This window comes from Leptodactylus fuscus, chromosome 1 (genome assembly GCF_031893055.1).
Source record: "Leptodactylus fuscus isolate aLepFus1 chromosome 1, aLepFus1.hap2, whole genome shotgun sequence".
Taxonomy (NCBI): Eukaryota; Metazoa; Chordata; class Amphibia; order Anura; family Leptodactylidae; genus Leptodactylus; species Leptodactylus fuscus.
In genome coordinates, this window is record NC_134265.1 from 39,099,440 (window position 1) to 39,111,761 (window position 12,322).

The following is a 12,322-nucleotide window of genomic DNA, read 5'->3' on the forward strand; positions in this document are numbered from 1 at the left end:
CGGAAATGCAGCTGCAGTACACACCTGTACTTACTAACAGCATGATCAAAGGAAGAGAGAAAGAGTAAGAATGAAAATACCTTAGTGTGGGCAAGGAAAGGAAAAGAACTAGAAGGAAGCAAATTGAAGGAAATATAAAAAGGATCGGCCAGCATTCTAATGAACAAATGCAAGGATCACGGAATTATCATCTCATTTTAAAATTGAAATTATTGTAATTTTTGTGAAAATTTTTGTAAATCTACCCTCCCGATGCAAGATAGGCCTGCAAGATTGTATCAAGTGGTTAAATAGGGAAGGGGTAAGAACCGTTTAAGTATCCAGAGTGAAGGTTACGACAGTGCTCCATGCCCATTATAAAATACAAGGCCTGACGAGAATTTAACACCAAAAAGAATGGAAAAAAAAATTATGATCCATTGCAGGAGTTAATTCTATAAGTGTGTATTTATATATAATCTATAATTCTATATATTTGTAAAAAAAAAAATTAAATATGATCGTTGCACTCTTTTAGTTCAACTAAAACGAGTGAGAGTAACATAAAACCAACTCAAAAAATTCACACCGTGGAAATAACTTAGAATAAATATGATATATTTTAAAATATATGTGTTATTTTAATAGTTAATTGACTTTGTTTTCTGAATCTGAAGATTTTTTTTCTAAATCAACATTATTATTATTATTTTTTAAACTGCTCTAAAGTCAATTACCAAAGATAAATATCGTGCTTTTTTTTTCATTTAAATAATTTTTTTCCTTGTTTTTTTTTCTCTATCATTACAATTAAAAGACCTACAAAATATGCAAATGTATTTACAGAAAAACAGAGCCAGCATCGTTTTTTTTTTAAACATCCCCTGTTTTTCAAAATTCCTTGTAAACAGTTTCAGAAATTCTTTAAAGATTGTATATATATATTTTTTTTAGTGTTTTTTCTTTTAACATTAAGGTTCTAGGCTGTCTTTTGCCCTGAAGGTCTAGAACAAATATGGAAACTACTAAAGCAGAGGATGATGGGAAGGTTAGCAAATAGCAGGTTACGAAGATATGAAGCGATAGCTGTGTCATTCTTCAAGTTAAATGAACCGATAAAAAGACAATAGCTGTTGTATCTTTAATATTTCGTTGCATCGTTTTACAATAGTCAAGTTTTATTTAATCGGTGGAATGCTTGCAGTTAAGAGCTGCCATCACAGCCTCTCATATCCTCCTCAATACAGTATGCAATTGGCAAAGAGTAGGAATTTATGCTTAGTCTAAACTCTACAAAAATTACAGTTCTACGACATCTTTCTTTTAGCCATAATGCTAACGTCTATATTTTTTTTTTTGCTTTTTTTTTTTATTTTTTTTATTTTTTGTTTTCGCTCTCTAATTTTTTTTTTTTGACTATTATATAGTTATCTTAAACTTTTCTGTTAAATCTGTACAACTATTAGGGATTTAAAGGGGGGAAGGGAATAGTTAGAAGCATTTACAAACCTTTTGTTTTTTTTCCACTACCATCTTTCTAAAGCGTTTTTTTTTTTTTTTTTATTATTTTTTTTTTTTTCTATTTTTTTTGTTCATTTTGTTTTTTTTTTTTGCTTTTTTTTTTTTTTAAATAGCTATCCTCTATTTTATCTCTACATACTTATCCTTTCGTAATATACAGAAAACCATAGGAAATTTTCATAATTGAATTAATGTAACCAAAGAACCTTCTATAGTATCAAATAACTATTATCTTGCCATTTTTTAAAAGCATGTAAGCATTTTTGTACATATTTCATATAATTGTTCTCGAACTGTTTTAAGAACGGCCGAGAAGTAGGAAGTTAACTCCATATTTTACATACAGCTACAAGTCTGCAATAAAAAGTTTGGTCCTTTGGTCCCTAAATAGCTAAGGAATGACGGATACGATGCTTCTTGTAACAGTTGCTATGGGGATACCATGGCAACAGAACTCTTGGTGACAAACAGGCACTCCTTGTCAGATTTCAGGTTTCCTGTTAGAAGAAAAAGCCTTTTTGTGTAATATTGTCATTGTCTATTCGGAAATTCCGATTGATCTTGATTCTGTCTAATGTTTCCAACTTAAGTTTTCATCCACGTAAGCAGAACGCAATACTTTCATTGAAGAAATATTACAGTCTAAACAATCAAAGAAGAAAAGTCTGTAGTCTTCAGCATGATTGGTACTTTGCTGATATGTCAAAGTTGTGATCCAGCGCTTCTCAATCATATATATTTATATACGTATGTTGTATTGTTATAATACGTCCCATTCAATTCCTGCCCTAAAATAAACAACAAAACATAAAGTGAGTTAGAGTTGGACAGGTAAACCATGACAACAAATTACTAAGAAAATACAATACACAATCATGTTCCTAAGCCGAAGTTTTTTTGTACATAATAACTGAAGAAACATTCAAAAACATCAAATGTGTTAATATTATATAAAATGTAAATATATATTTTTATATTAATATTTTTTATATCGTATAAAACTTTCACAGGGATTTTAAATTTTTTCTAAAATTGAAAATTTGGGCGGATTGTCATACACGTAAAAAAAATCGATTAATATAAATTGATTTGCTCCTTTACTTCAGCGACCAGCCATGTTTATGACACATATCAATTGATGTGGCTGTTCAGCTCTAGTAACTGACACAAGTAAGACATTCTATCTCTACCCTACAAAAAAAAAATAGAAATTGTATTTCGGAGCTCAAACAAGTTAGATTTCTTCTACCGTATGATGGATTGAGCGTTAGATGACATTTCTCTACATAACAAATCAATCACATAAAGCTAATCGATGCCTTAATTATAGTTTGGGTAATCAATTCCATTTTAGAATTTAAAAACTTAAAAAATAATAGAATGCTTGTTGAAAAAAAATTTTTCTTATATATTTTTAATTAGAAAATAATTACAGATGGAATATTGTGATATATTTTATATATAATTTTACTACAGCTACTATTGATTGCTAAATAATAATAATAATAATAATAATAATAATAATAATAATTAATAATAAATAATCTAAATAATCTAAATAAAAATATTATAAATAATAATACTAAATAATATTAATCTAAATAATCTAAATAATAATAATAATAATAATCTAAATTATAATACTAATAATAATATAAATAATGCAAAATAATAATAATAATAATAATAATAATAATAATAATCTAAATAATACAAAATAATAATAATAATAATAATAATAATAATAATAATAATAATAATATAAATAATCCTACTAACTAATAATCTAAATAATAATAATAATAATAATAATAATAATATTGTTCATTTGCTAAAGATATCTAATTTATAACTAGAACTTTTTATTGTAGAAGAAGAATGTCAAACCTAAGAAATTCATTTTGGAAGGTCTACTTCAAAAACATGTACGAAGTGAGCTACAGATATATATATCTCTAAAAACCACAAGTGTTGAAGCAAAATATGTACAGAGTTTCTGCCCCCAAATTTTGTTGCATTGTTTCCAAATATTTAACAGCAAAACAAAAATGAAAACTAAAATCTGTATTAATGTGTAAATAAAATTTAGGTCTTAAAATGGAAGTGTTAAAATTATTGAATTTTTTTTTCATATGGTGTAATCATTATCAGGTTAAGCTTGGCATTTTAGCCGGATGCCTAATCATTGAGGATTAGCTCACGAAACCCTTATCTCTTGCTCACAAGCTGGTTCCTCCTGAGCACTCTTTGATTTATTACATCAAGAAACTGGAGCTGAGAGGATCCACTCTGGTAGGTTTGTCATGCGAATGTCAATTCATGCTGGCAGGTTTTCAACACTGTTGCTTCAACAGACAGCGAACCATACACAGCAGGTAAACAATTACAACACCAAAAAAAATAAAAGAAACAAAGAGATACTTGTCAAGGACCCTTTTTCAGTTGCAAAGAAACATATATATGAAAAAAAAATTCTAATTACGTCTAAAAATTTTATTTAAAGATTCAGTCCCGTTTTGGTGAGGTCCTATTAGAGCGTCAAGACATATAAAGTTATATACCTAATGATAATGGCTATAATCCTAGATAATATGTTATAAAATATGGAAATACATAAACATGTCTGTGTTCTTCCAAGAACATTACCGCTCTCTGCGGACGGGTATGACATTAGCTCTGGTATTATCTAATCCTGTACAACTACTCAAATTCTGGATTTACAATTGATATAGATATTTCCTGATTATTTTTGATATATAGAGACGGTCACATATACATACTAAGGTGGTATGAATGGCTCCCGATATACTGAGCGGCCATTACCAGCTAAGCAGTTCTCGTGAGGTCTTTGTAAGATTAATGACACAATATGCAATTTGGTTCTTTATTATGCCCATTAAGGCCCAAATAAAATGTTATTTTTCTGGTGCATTTATTACTTGGGGTTTTAGGAGCTAAATACTTTTGGCTTCCATTTTTATTATGACTTTCCTTTGATTTTTGTAAATTAATTTTACCTGCATAAACTGCATTACAAATAAAATTTGCAACTAAAAAAAATTGAATGACTCATTTTAATTGATCTGAGACCCAATTTATATTTATTTTACTGATTACATTTTTGTTTTTACAATTAATATATTATTATTAGTTTTTAAGTTCTTAGGCCTGACACACGTATGGACTTTATAGACCTCATGGACTTCCTACGGTATGTATTATGATTTATTTTTAACTCTTAGGCCTGACACACACATGGACTTCCCGTGTATTATATATTTGTTTAATTCTTAGGCCTGACACCCACATGGGCCTCATAGACCTTATGGACTTCCTATCGTATGTATTATGATTTTTTTTAACTCTCAGGCCTGACACACATATGGACTTCCTATGTATTAAATATTCTTAGGCCTGATGCCCACATGGGCCTCATAGACCTCATGGACTTCCTATGGTATGTATTATGATTTTTTTTTTTAACTCTTAGGCCATGGACTTCCCGTGTATTATATATTTGTTTAACTCTTAGGCCTGACGCCCACATGGGCCTCATAGACCTCATGGACTTCCTATGGTATGTATTATGATTTTTTTTTTTAACTCTTAATCCTGACACACACATGGACTTCCTATGTATTATATATTTGTTTAATTCTTAGGCCTGACACCCACATGGGCCTCATAGACCTTATGGACTTCCTATCGTATGTATTATGATTTTTTTTAACTCTCAGGCCTGACACACATATGGACTTCCTATGTATTAGATTTTTTTTCTTAATTCTTAGGCCTGATGCCCACATGGGCCTTATAGACCTCATGGACTTCCTATGGTATGTATTATGATTTTTTTTTTTTACTTTTAGGCCTGACACACATGTGTATTATACTTTTTACAGCTCTTAGGCCTGACACACATGGACCTTATTGATTTCCTATGGCTCAGTTTACAGTTCTGTTCTACAGAACTGTGGGCACTTTTTGTACCCCCAAATGATGTCTCTATGAGTATTCCCTAGAAGGAATGCTCCATAATATAAAATGGTAAGGAATGGAAAATCATAATAAAAAAAACAAAAAAACTTCAGATGACTTTAGATGAACATGGGATACATTATTGTAGAAAATTAATTAAAGTCTTATATTTAAGATCCCGAATATGAGGTGCTATGCTGTATAACAATAGCAAAATAACGGGACTGTGTCTTTAAACAAAAAAGTTCACCATTTTAGAAAAATAGCCTAATATTTATCCATACAGACGATAAAGGTAGACTTTAATATTGTCAATAAATTGCATTAAAAATAAAATGACATTTTTCTTAAATCAATTGGAAAAAGGCCCAGAATTTCTGTAATTAGATAGATAAGGCACAACAGCACCAAGTGCAAAAAGAACCGTCCACAACATATTTTACCCTTTGTGTTATATAGAAAACAGTTCACGTAAACTTTATACAAAAATATAATTTCACCAATTTTTTGATTTTTTTTTTTAACCATCTATGTTACGTTACACCAACAAAGCATATAGAAAAGCAAGGCTGGACAAGGAAATCAAGGAACAAAATACCTCCACAAGCACCAAGTAACAGAGTGAGTACAGCAAAGTAAAGGTTATGACGGTACAAAAAGAAAAGAGAACGAAAAATTACATGTGATCATGACTGGTCAAACATGAACTGATACGACAAGCACAGCACCTCCACAAGACGGTGTGTCATGCAGCCAGTTCATTAGCTTTTTACATGACGCCATCATTTCACATTGTCAACTCATAGTTGATAGAACTTACGGATTGGGGGGCTCTTTTCTTCACTCTCACGTCATTACGTTAACTTTTTCGGCACAAGACCGTTTGTTGTGTCTGGTTAGGTTGGGATTGAGTTGAATGACAAAAGAAGAAAATATTTTTTGTTCTTTTAGGTGCATTTTTTATGTTGGGTTTAGTTTCTTTGGTCTTTGGAAAAGAGGAGGAAGGAGGAGGGGAGAAATATATAAGTAGCAGGCAAAGGTCATTTAGGCAGCTGCAATGACGGCAGGTGACGGAAACAAAAAGCAATGGAAAAATCAATTTTTTGAAAAAATAAATAAATAAAAATTGAGAGACACGTGGAAACATGAGAGCAACGCAGACAAGGGAAGACAACGTATGGTAAATAAACCAGGTATACATGCACGTAATGAATGACAGTAGACACATAGCCTTGAAAATTGGATTAACATTTCCAGCCAGCCCGATAACTCACAGAGGTCAACAAGTACTAGATTGGCACTTTGGAGATATTGGATTGTATATTCTGTCCTATATGTTACGAATAGTATAGCAGCAAGAAAATACGCATTAAAGGGGTTGGTCATTCATGTAAAATGAAAAGCAAAAATGTTTCATGTTACACAATAATAAAGAAGTGCTGTAATACTCACCTTATTGATCCCTTTCCAAAGCTATCCATTCCCCTTATACTTATTGTATCCTGGCCAGACCATGTGTCCACTGCAGCCAATCACTGACCTCAGTGCTGTTAAAAGGTCACTGTTACAGCCAGAGATGGTCACATGTCCTTGACAGCATGCCATTGCCGGAGGCCTATGGGGGATCAGTAAGTTGAATATTTCTTCTTTTATTATTTTAGAACATTCTACGTTTTTTTTTTTAAAACCGATGTAAAAGTCTTGGCCACACCGATGTGGATTAGTATACGTCACTTATAGTTCTGTAGACCAACAGGGTCAGGATTATCCTTTACAAGATAGTAAATCAGTAAGCAGGTCTTAAAGTGGCGACTCTAAATTCAGGAAGCTTATAAAATTAGGATACCTCTATATATAAATCACACTATGAGTCTCAAGCTTTTTGCCATATGTCGATGGACCAACCCTAGAGGACCTGGAGTTCTGCTTTAAAGGTTCTTAAAGGGGTTCTCTTATCAAAAACAACCACTTGCAAGATGACAAGGGACAAGAGAAGTGCTTCAGGGTGCGGAAGCTCTGCCTTCAGTGCACCCACTGCCTCCAAATCTACAAAAGTGATATATATATATATATATATATATATATATATATATATATATATATATATACACACACACACACATATAACAAAGGTTTGTTGCTTATCACTGTAATGTACTCTGCAACATTGTGGAGACGGGTGAGTATGTTTGGGGGAAGTGATTGACCCCCTTTAAGAACCATCTAATAAGTACATAATGCAGTAGATAGTGATAAAATCCTCAATTAACTTTCACTATTAACCCCCTGAATTTAATCTATGTATGATTAATAAAGCTGATTCCTCATAAATCACCCTCCACCACGAGCCATCTTAGAAGTTACAGAAGTTAACAGATAATAAGATTGGTCAAATCCATTGATGAAAGTTTGCTTTTTAGACTTATTCAAGGACTAAATCACAAATTTACAACAACAACTCATTCCTAAGGCCAGAAGAGGCCGGTGGTATACACGATATTGTAGATGACAATGGAATGGGAGAGGAATACCATATATACTTGAGTATAAGCCGACATTTTTAGCACAGTTTTTATGCTGAAAAATTCCCCCTCGGCTTATACTCGAGTCAGGGTCGAGCCCCAACTATTAATCCTCAGTTTGTTAATACAAATTCATTGGTCAGGGGCCCAGATCGGTTCCTTAACCAATGCATTTGCATTGGCAAAATGAGGCACGGAGCACAGGACCTTCAAGGACTTGCATAAATTAAACAAAGGGGAGGTCCTTTAGTGCTATAACAATGATATAGGACACTCCCCCTTCTCTAGCAAGAGAGAGGAAAGCCAAGGAGGTTCCTGCTGCTGCCCTGCATCGAGGAGACGAAGCTACAATAAGGTGAAAGTAAAACACACAGGTACCTGCTGGAGTTACTATTACTAGTAATATCAGGCATTTGGGGTTATTAATTTAGTTTCAGTTACTCCATGTGCCTCACATTAATAGCAGTTAACTCCATCATGTCCCTCATATTAACCACTGTGTGCCCCATGTAAGGGTTATTAATGTGTGAGACACATGGGGGTACCAATAAAGGACCTTAATTAGGAAGATACCTAATTATTACCTCCATGTGTCCCACATATCAGTAACTCTTATGTGAGTTTCTGCTGCATCCCCCCCCCCCCCCAGGCTTATACTCGAGTCAATAAGTTTTCCCAGATTTTTGTGGTAAAAGTAGGGGCCTTATATTCGGGTCGGCTTATACTCGAATATATACGGTACTTTTGATATCTTCAGGTGGAGCATTTAATATGGGAGGGCCATTATTACAACTGGGCACACTAGAATTATTATTGGGGAGTGCTCTGTGGGGCACTGTTATTAATGGGATATATTGGGATGTATTATTACTATTAGGGACACTGTGAACGCTAATATTAATGTTAGCATGCTGGGGAGCATTATTATTATTATTGGGGCACTATAATAGGGCACACTGAAGAATTGTGACTAAAGGAGCATTATTATTATTGGGGGTACTATTACAAATATGACAGCACACATTATTACTATTGGGGGAACTATGGCGTAAACTAGGGTAGGATTATTAAAATTGGGGATACTGTGTTGGCATTATCCCTATGGAGGAATGCTATGGGAATAGTATTACTACTGAAGGTTAAATTACTGAGGGTGTATCCTCAGGTGAGTAAATACTATGGGGGCACAATTTCTAATGGGGCGCTATGGAGGTCACTGTTATTAACAGGGCACTTCGGGTTACATTAGTACTATTGTGACTGTATTACTAATGGGTTATACTCAGGGTTACATTTGGGGTGGGCTCTATTAGTAATGGGTTATGGGTTACCAGTACTATAGAGGCTCTGTTACAAATGGGACACATTAGGGGGGCATTATTATTGTCAAGTGAACTATTTTCTGGGCACAATCACTTCTGAGAGCGTATGTGTGACACTAATTATGGTAGTGGGCACTGTTATTTCTGCAGTACAGTATTTTGGGAGCTCTGGGTAGCACAGTATTTAGGGCTAGCAGTAGGATGACAGTTTCGGCAACAGGGTGGGGTTGATGATGGAAAAGTAAAGGCTCCTAAGATGTCTGTGTGGCAAACTCTACATGGCTGGAAGAAGCATTCATGGTGGTCTGGGGTGAATAGAGATGAGGAATGAGAGAACTACATTGGAGCCATCACCTGTGAGTCACTAGATGTAATGGGTACTGTGTATGTTTTTCTGTGAGTGAATCTGACAAGTACTGTTGGGTATTGAAACTGGAACACATGCATTGAGGTTTGGGCCCTAGATCATTCAAGACTAGAAATGAGCGAGTAGTGTTCGATCGAGTAGGTGTTCGACCGAATACTACGGTATTCGAAATACTCGTACTCGATCGAACACTACTAGCTGTTCGAAGTTTAATGTTCGATGCAGAACCAGCGTTGATTGGCAGAATGCTATACATTCTGCCAATCAACGCCGGTTCTTCTCTTACCTTTCCGAAGTCTTCTCCGCGCTGCGTCCCCGCGTCTTCTTCTGGGTGGAATTCACTCTGCCTAGGCATCCGGCCTAGGCAGAGCTGACTGCGCATGCGCGGGCATGCACGCGCATACACATGCATGCGCAGTCGGCTCTGCTCAGGCGTCGGGCCTGGGTGCGCATTCGGCTCTGCCTAGGCCGGATGCCTAGGCAGAGTGAATTCCACCAGGAAGAGGACGCGGGGACCCTGCGCCGGGAGAAGACTTCAAGGGGAATGCAGCCCGACCGTCACTCGTGGACTTGGTAACTATGATTTTATCGAATGTTGCCTACCCCTGAAACGAGCATTTCCCCCCATAGACTATAATGGGGTTCGAAATCTGTTCGAACAGTCGAACAGTGTGCGGCTGTTCGAATCAGATTTCGAACCTCGGACACTTTAGTGTTCGCTCATCTCTATTCAAGACCCTAGCAATGCTCCTGCCACTTTTTTAGAAGAAGCATTTCTGCAGGTATAATTGAAATGTTGCCGCAACGTTTTTGGAAATCGTATCTGCAGTGTATATATTCCTGTACTGTGGGGATGGGATTCGCTAGAATCCCATCCACTATACAGTGACTTTAAAACGCAGCGTTTTTTCCCAGTCTAAGGAAGGATGTGTCTATACTATATAGTGTTTTCATGTATTACCAGTTGCTGATTCTCTTTTTGTACTTTTTCTATCGGTAGGGCAGCACGAGAGATGACTACTGTATAGATCGGAGCTGGAAATAGTTGTAACCCCTACGTCGAGCCGCTATACATGATATTACACCCTAATGTAAGGCAATTAAAGTGTAGCTAACAGATCAGCAAATAAAGATGGGATTAGCACCATCAACAACGGTGAGAAATAATTTGCCATGGACAATTTTTTTCGTCGGCATTACAGAACATTTTTTTTTCTCCGACAGTTTTATTTTTCATTATTAAGAAGTCTTTCATGTCGCCTCTAACGTGCGGTAATAGAGAGCTGAGCCTTGGAAGTGTTGCTTGTGTGTCCTGCTGTGATTGTTATTGTGTCTTGTTCCCCCTTTGTAGGCACATCTCTATAATTCTGCAGTCACAGGAGAGAGCCCAATGGACAAACATATTACACCGCACTCTCTTCATCTCAAATCTTACAGATCTAATTGAGGCCATTGTGTTTCTTTCAACCCTTCAAGACCCCAGCGTCATCTTTGAGGTTACGAGTTCGCCTCACCTCGTGACCTCTTAGAGATGAAGAGAGCTTCTTGGTGCTGAAGTATGGCCTCAGATGGGATATAAGGGGCAAGCATGAAACAAATTGCTGTGTGATAAATAAAAACATAAAAATAAAAAGATTTCAAAGCCGTAATTGGCCAGGGAGTTTGATAGTTTTTTTTCTGCAAATACTATTTTCACAGGTTAAGGGGTTCGACCTGTTGAAGTTGAAATGTAACCGGGACAAGGGTATAGGGATGACCTCACGTAAGTGCATTTGATGTGGAGGTTATTAGGTGATGTGAAATCGAGCATCAATAATAGGAAGATGGTTTGTGGCGTATTAAAAAACAAAAAGATTTTAAGGGCATAAAATCCAATTCTAAAACTTTGTCCTTGTGAAGCCAGTTGGGTTGCAAATAGAGATGAGCGAACACTAAAATGTCCGAGGTTCGAAATCCGATTCGAACAGCCGCACACTGTTCGACTGTGCGAATGGATTTCGAACCCCATTATAGTCTATGGGGGGAATTGCTCGTTTCAGGGGTAGGCAACATTCGATAAAATTATATTACCAAGTCCATGAGTGACGGTCGGGCTGCATTCTCCTTGAAGTCTTCTCCCGGCACAGCGCCCCCGCGGCGTCTTCCGGCTGGAATTCACTCTTCCTAGGCATCGGGGCCTAGGCAGAGCCAACTGCGCATGTGCCATCAGCTCTGCCCGGCCCGACACCTGAGCAGAGCCGACTGCGCATGCGAGGGCAAGCCGGATGCCTAGGCAGAGTGAATTCCAGCCGGAAGACGCTGCGCGGACGCTGCACGGAGAAGACTTCTAAAGGTAAGAGAAGAACCAGCGTTGATTGGCAGAATGTATAGCATTCTGCCAATCAACGCTGGTTCTGCATCAAACTTTAAACTTGGAACAGCTAGTAGTGTTCGATCGAGTACGAGTATTTCGAATACCGTAGTATTTGATCGAACACCTACTCGATCGAACACTACTCGCTCATCTCTAGTTGCAAAAATGCATTGAACGATATCGGATACTAATTACAACAGTGATCGAATCCTATTCTGGAGTAAAGAATTTTTGACTATTTTTGGATTCTAGGTAGTAGAAGACGAAGGAATCTTATGAT

The 12,322-nt window shown here is 36.0% G+C and overlaps 1 protein-coding gene across 15 annotated transcripts in view; it reads right to left on the reverse strand.

Annotated features, from left to right (window-relative positions):
- Positions 1-228: 228 nt before the first annotated feature.
- The window catches only part of CELF4 (CUGBP Elav-like family member 4), a 908,448-nt gene continuing 896,354 nt past the window's right edge, over positions 229-12,322 (reverse strand). For 14 of the 15 annotated variants that reach the window (XM_075269750.1, XM_075269742.1, XM_075269747.1 and 11 more), the window contains exon 13: positions 229-2,288. The gene's annotated coding sequence lies outside the window, so the exon portion shown is untranslated. Of the gene's footprint in view, positions 2,289-6,298; positions 6,464-12,322 lie in introns of all 15 variants that reach the window. The other variant, XR_012715420.1, reaches the window with a different exon arrangement.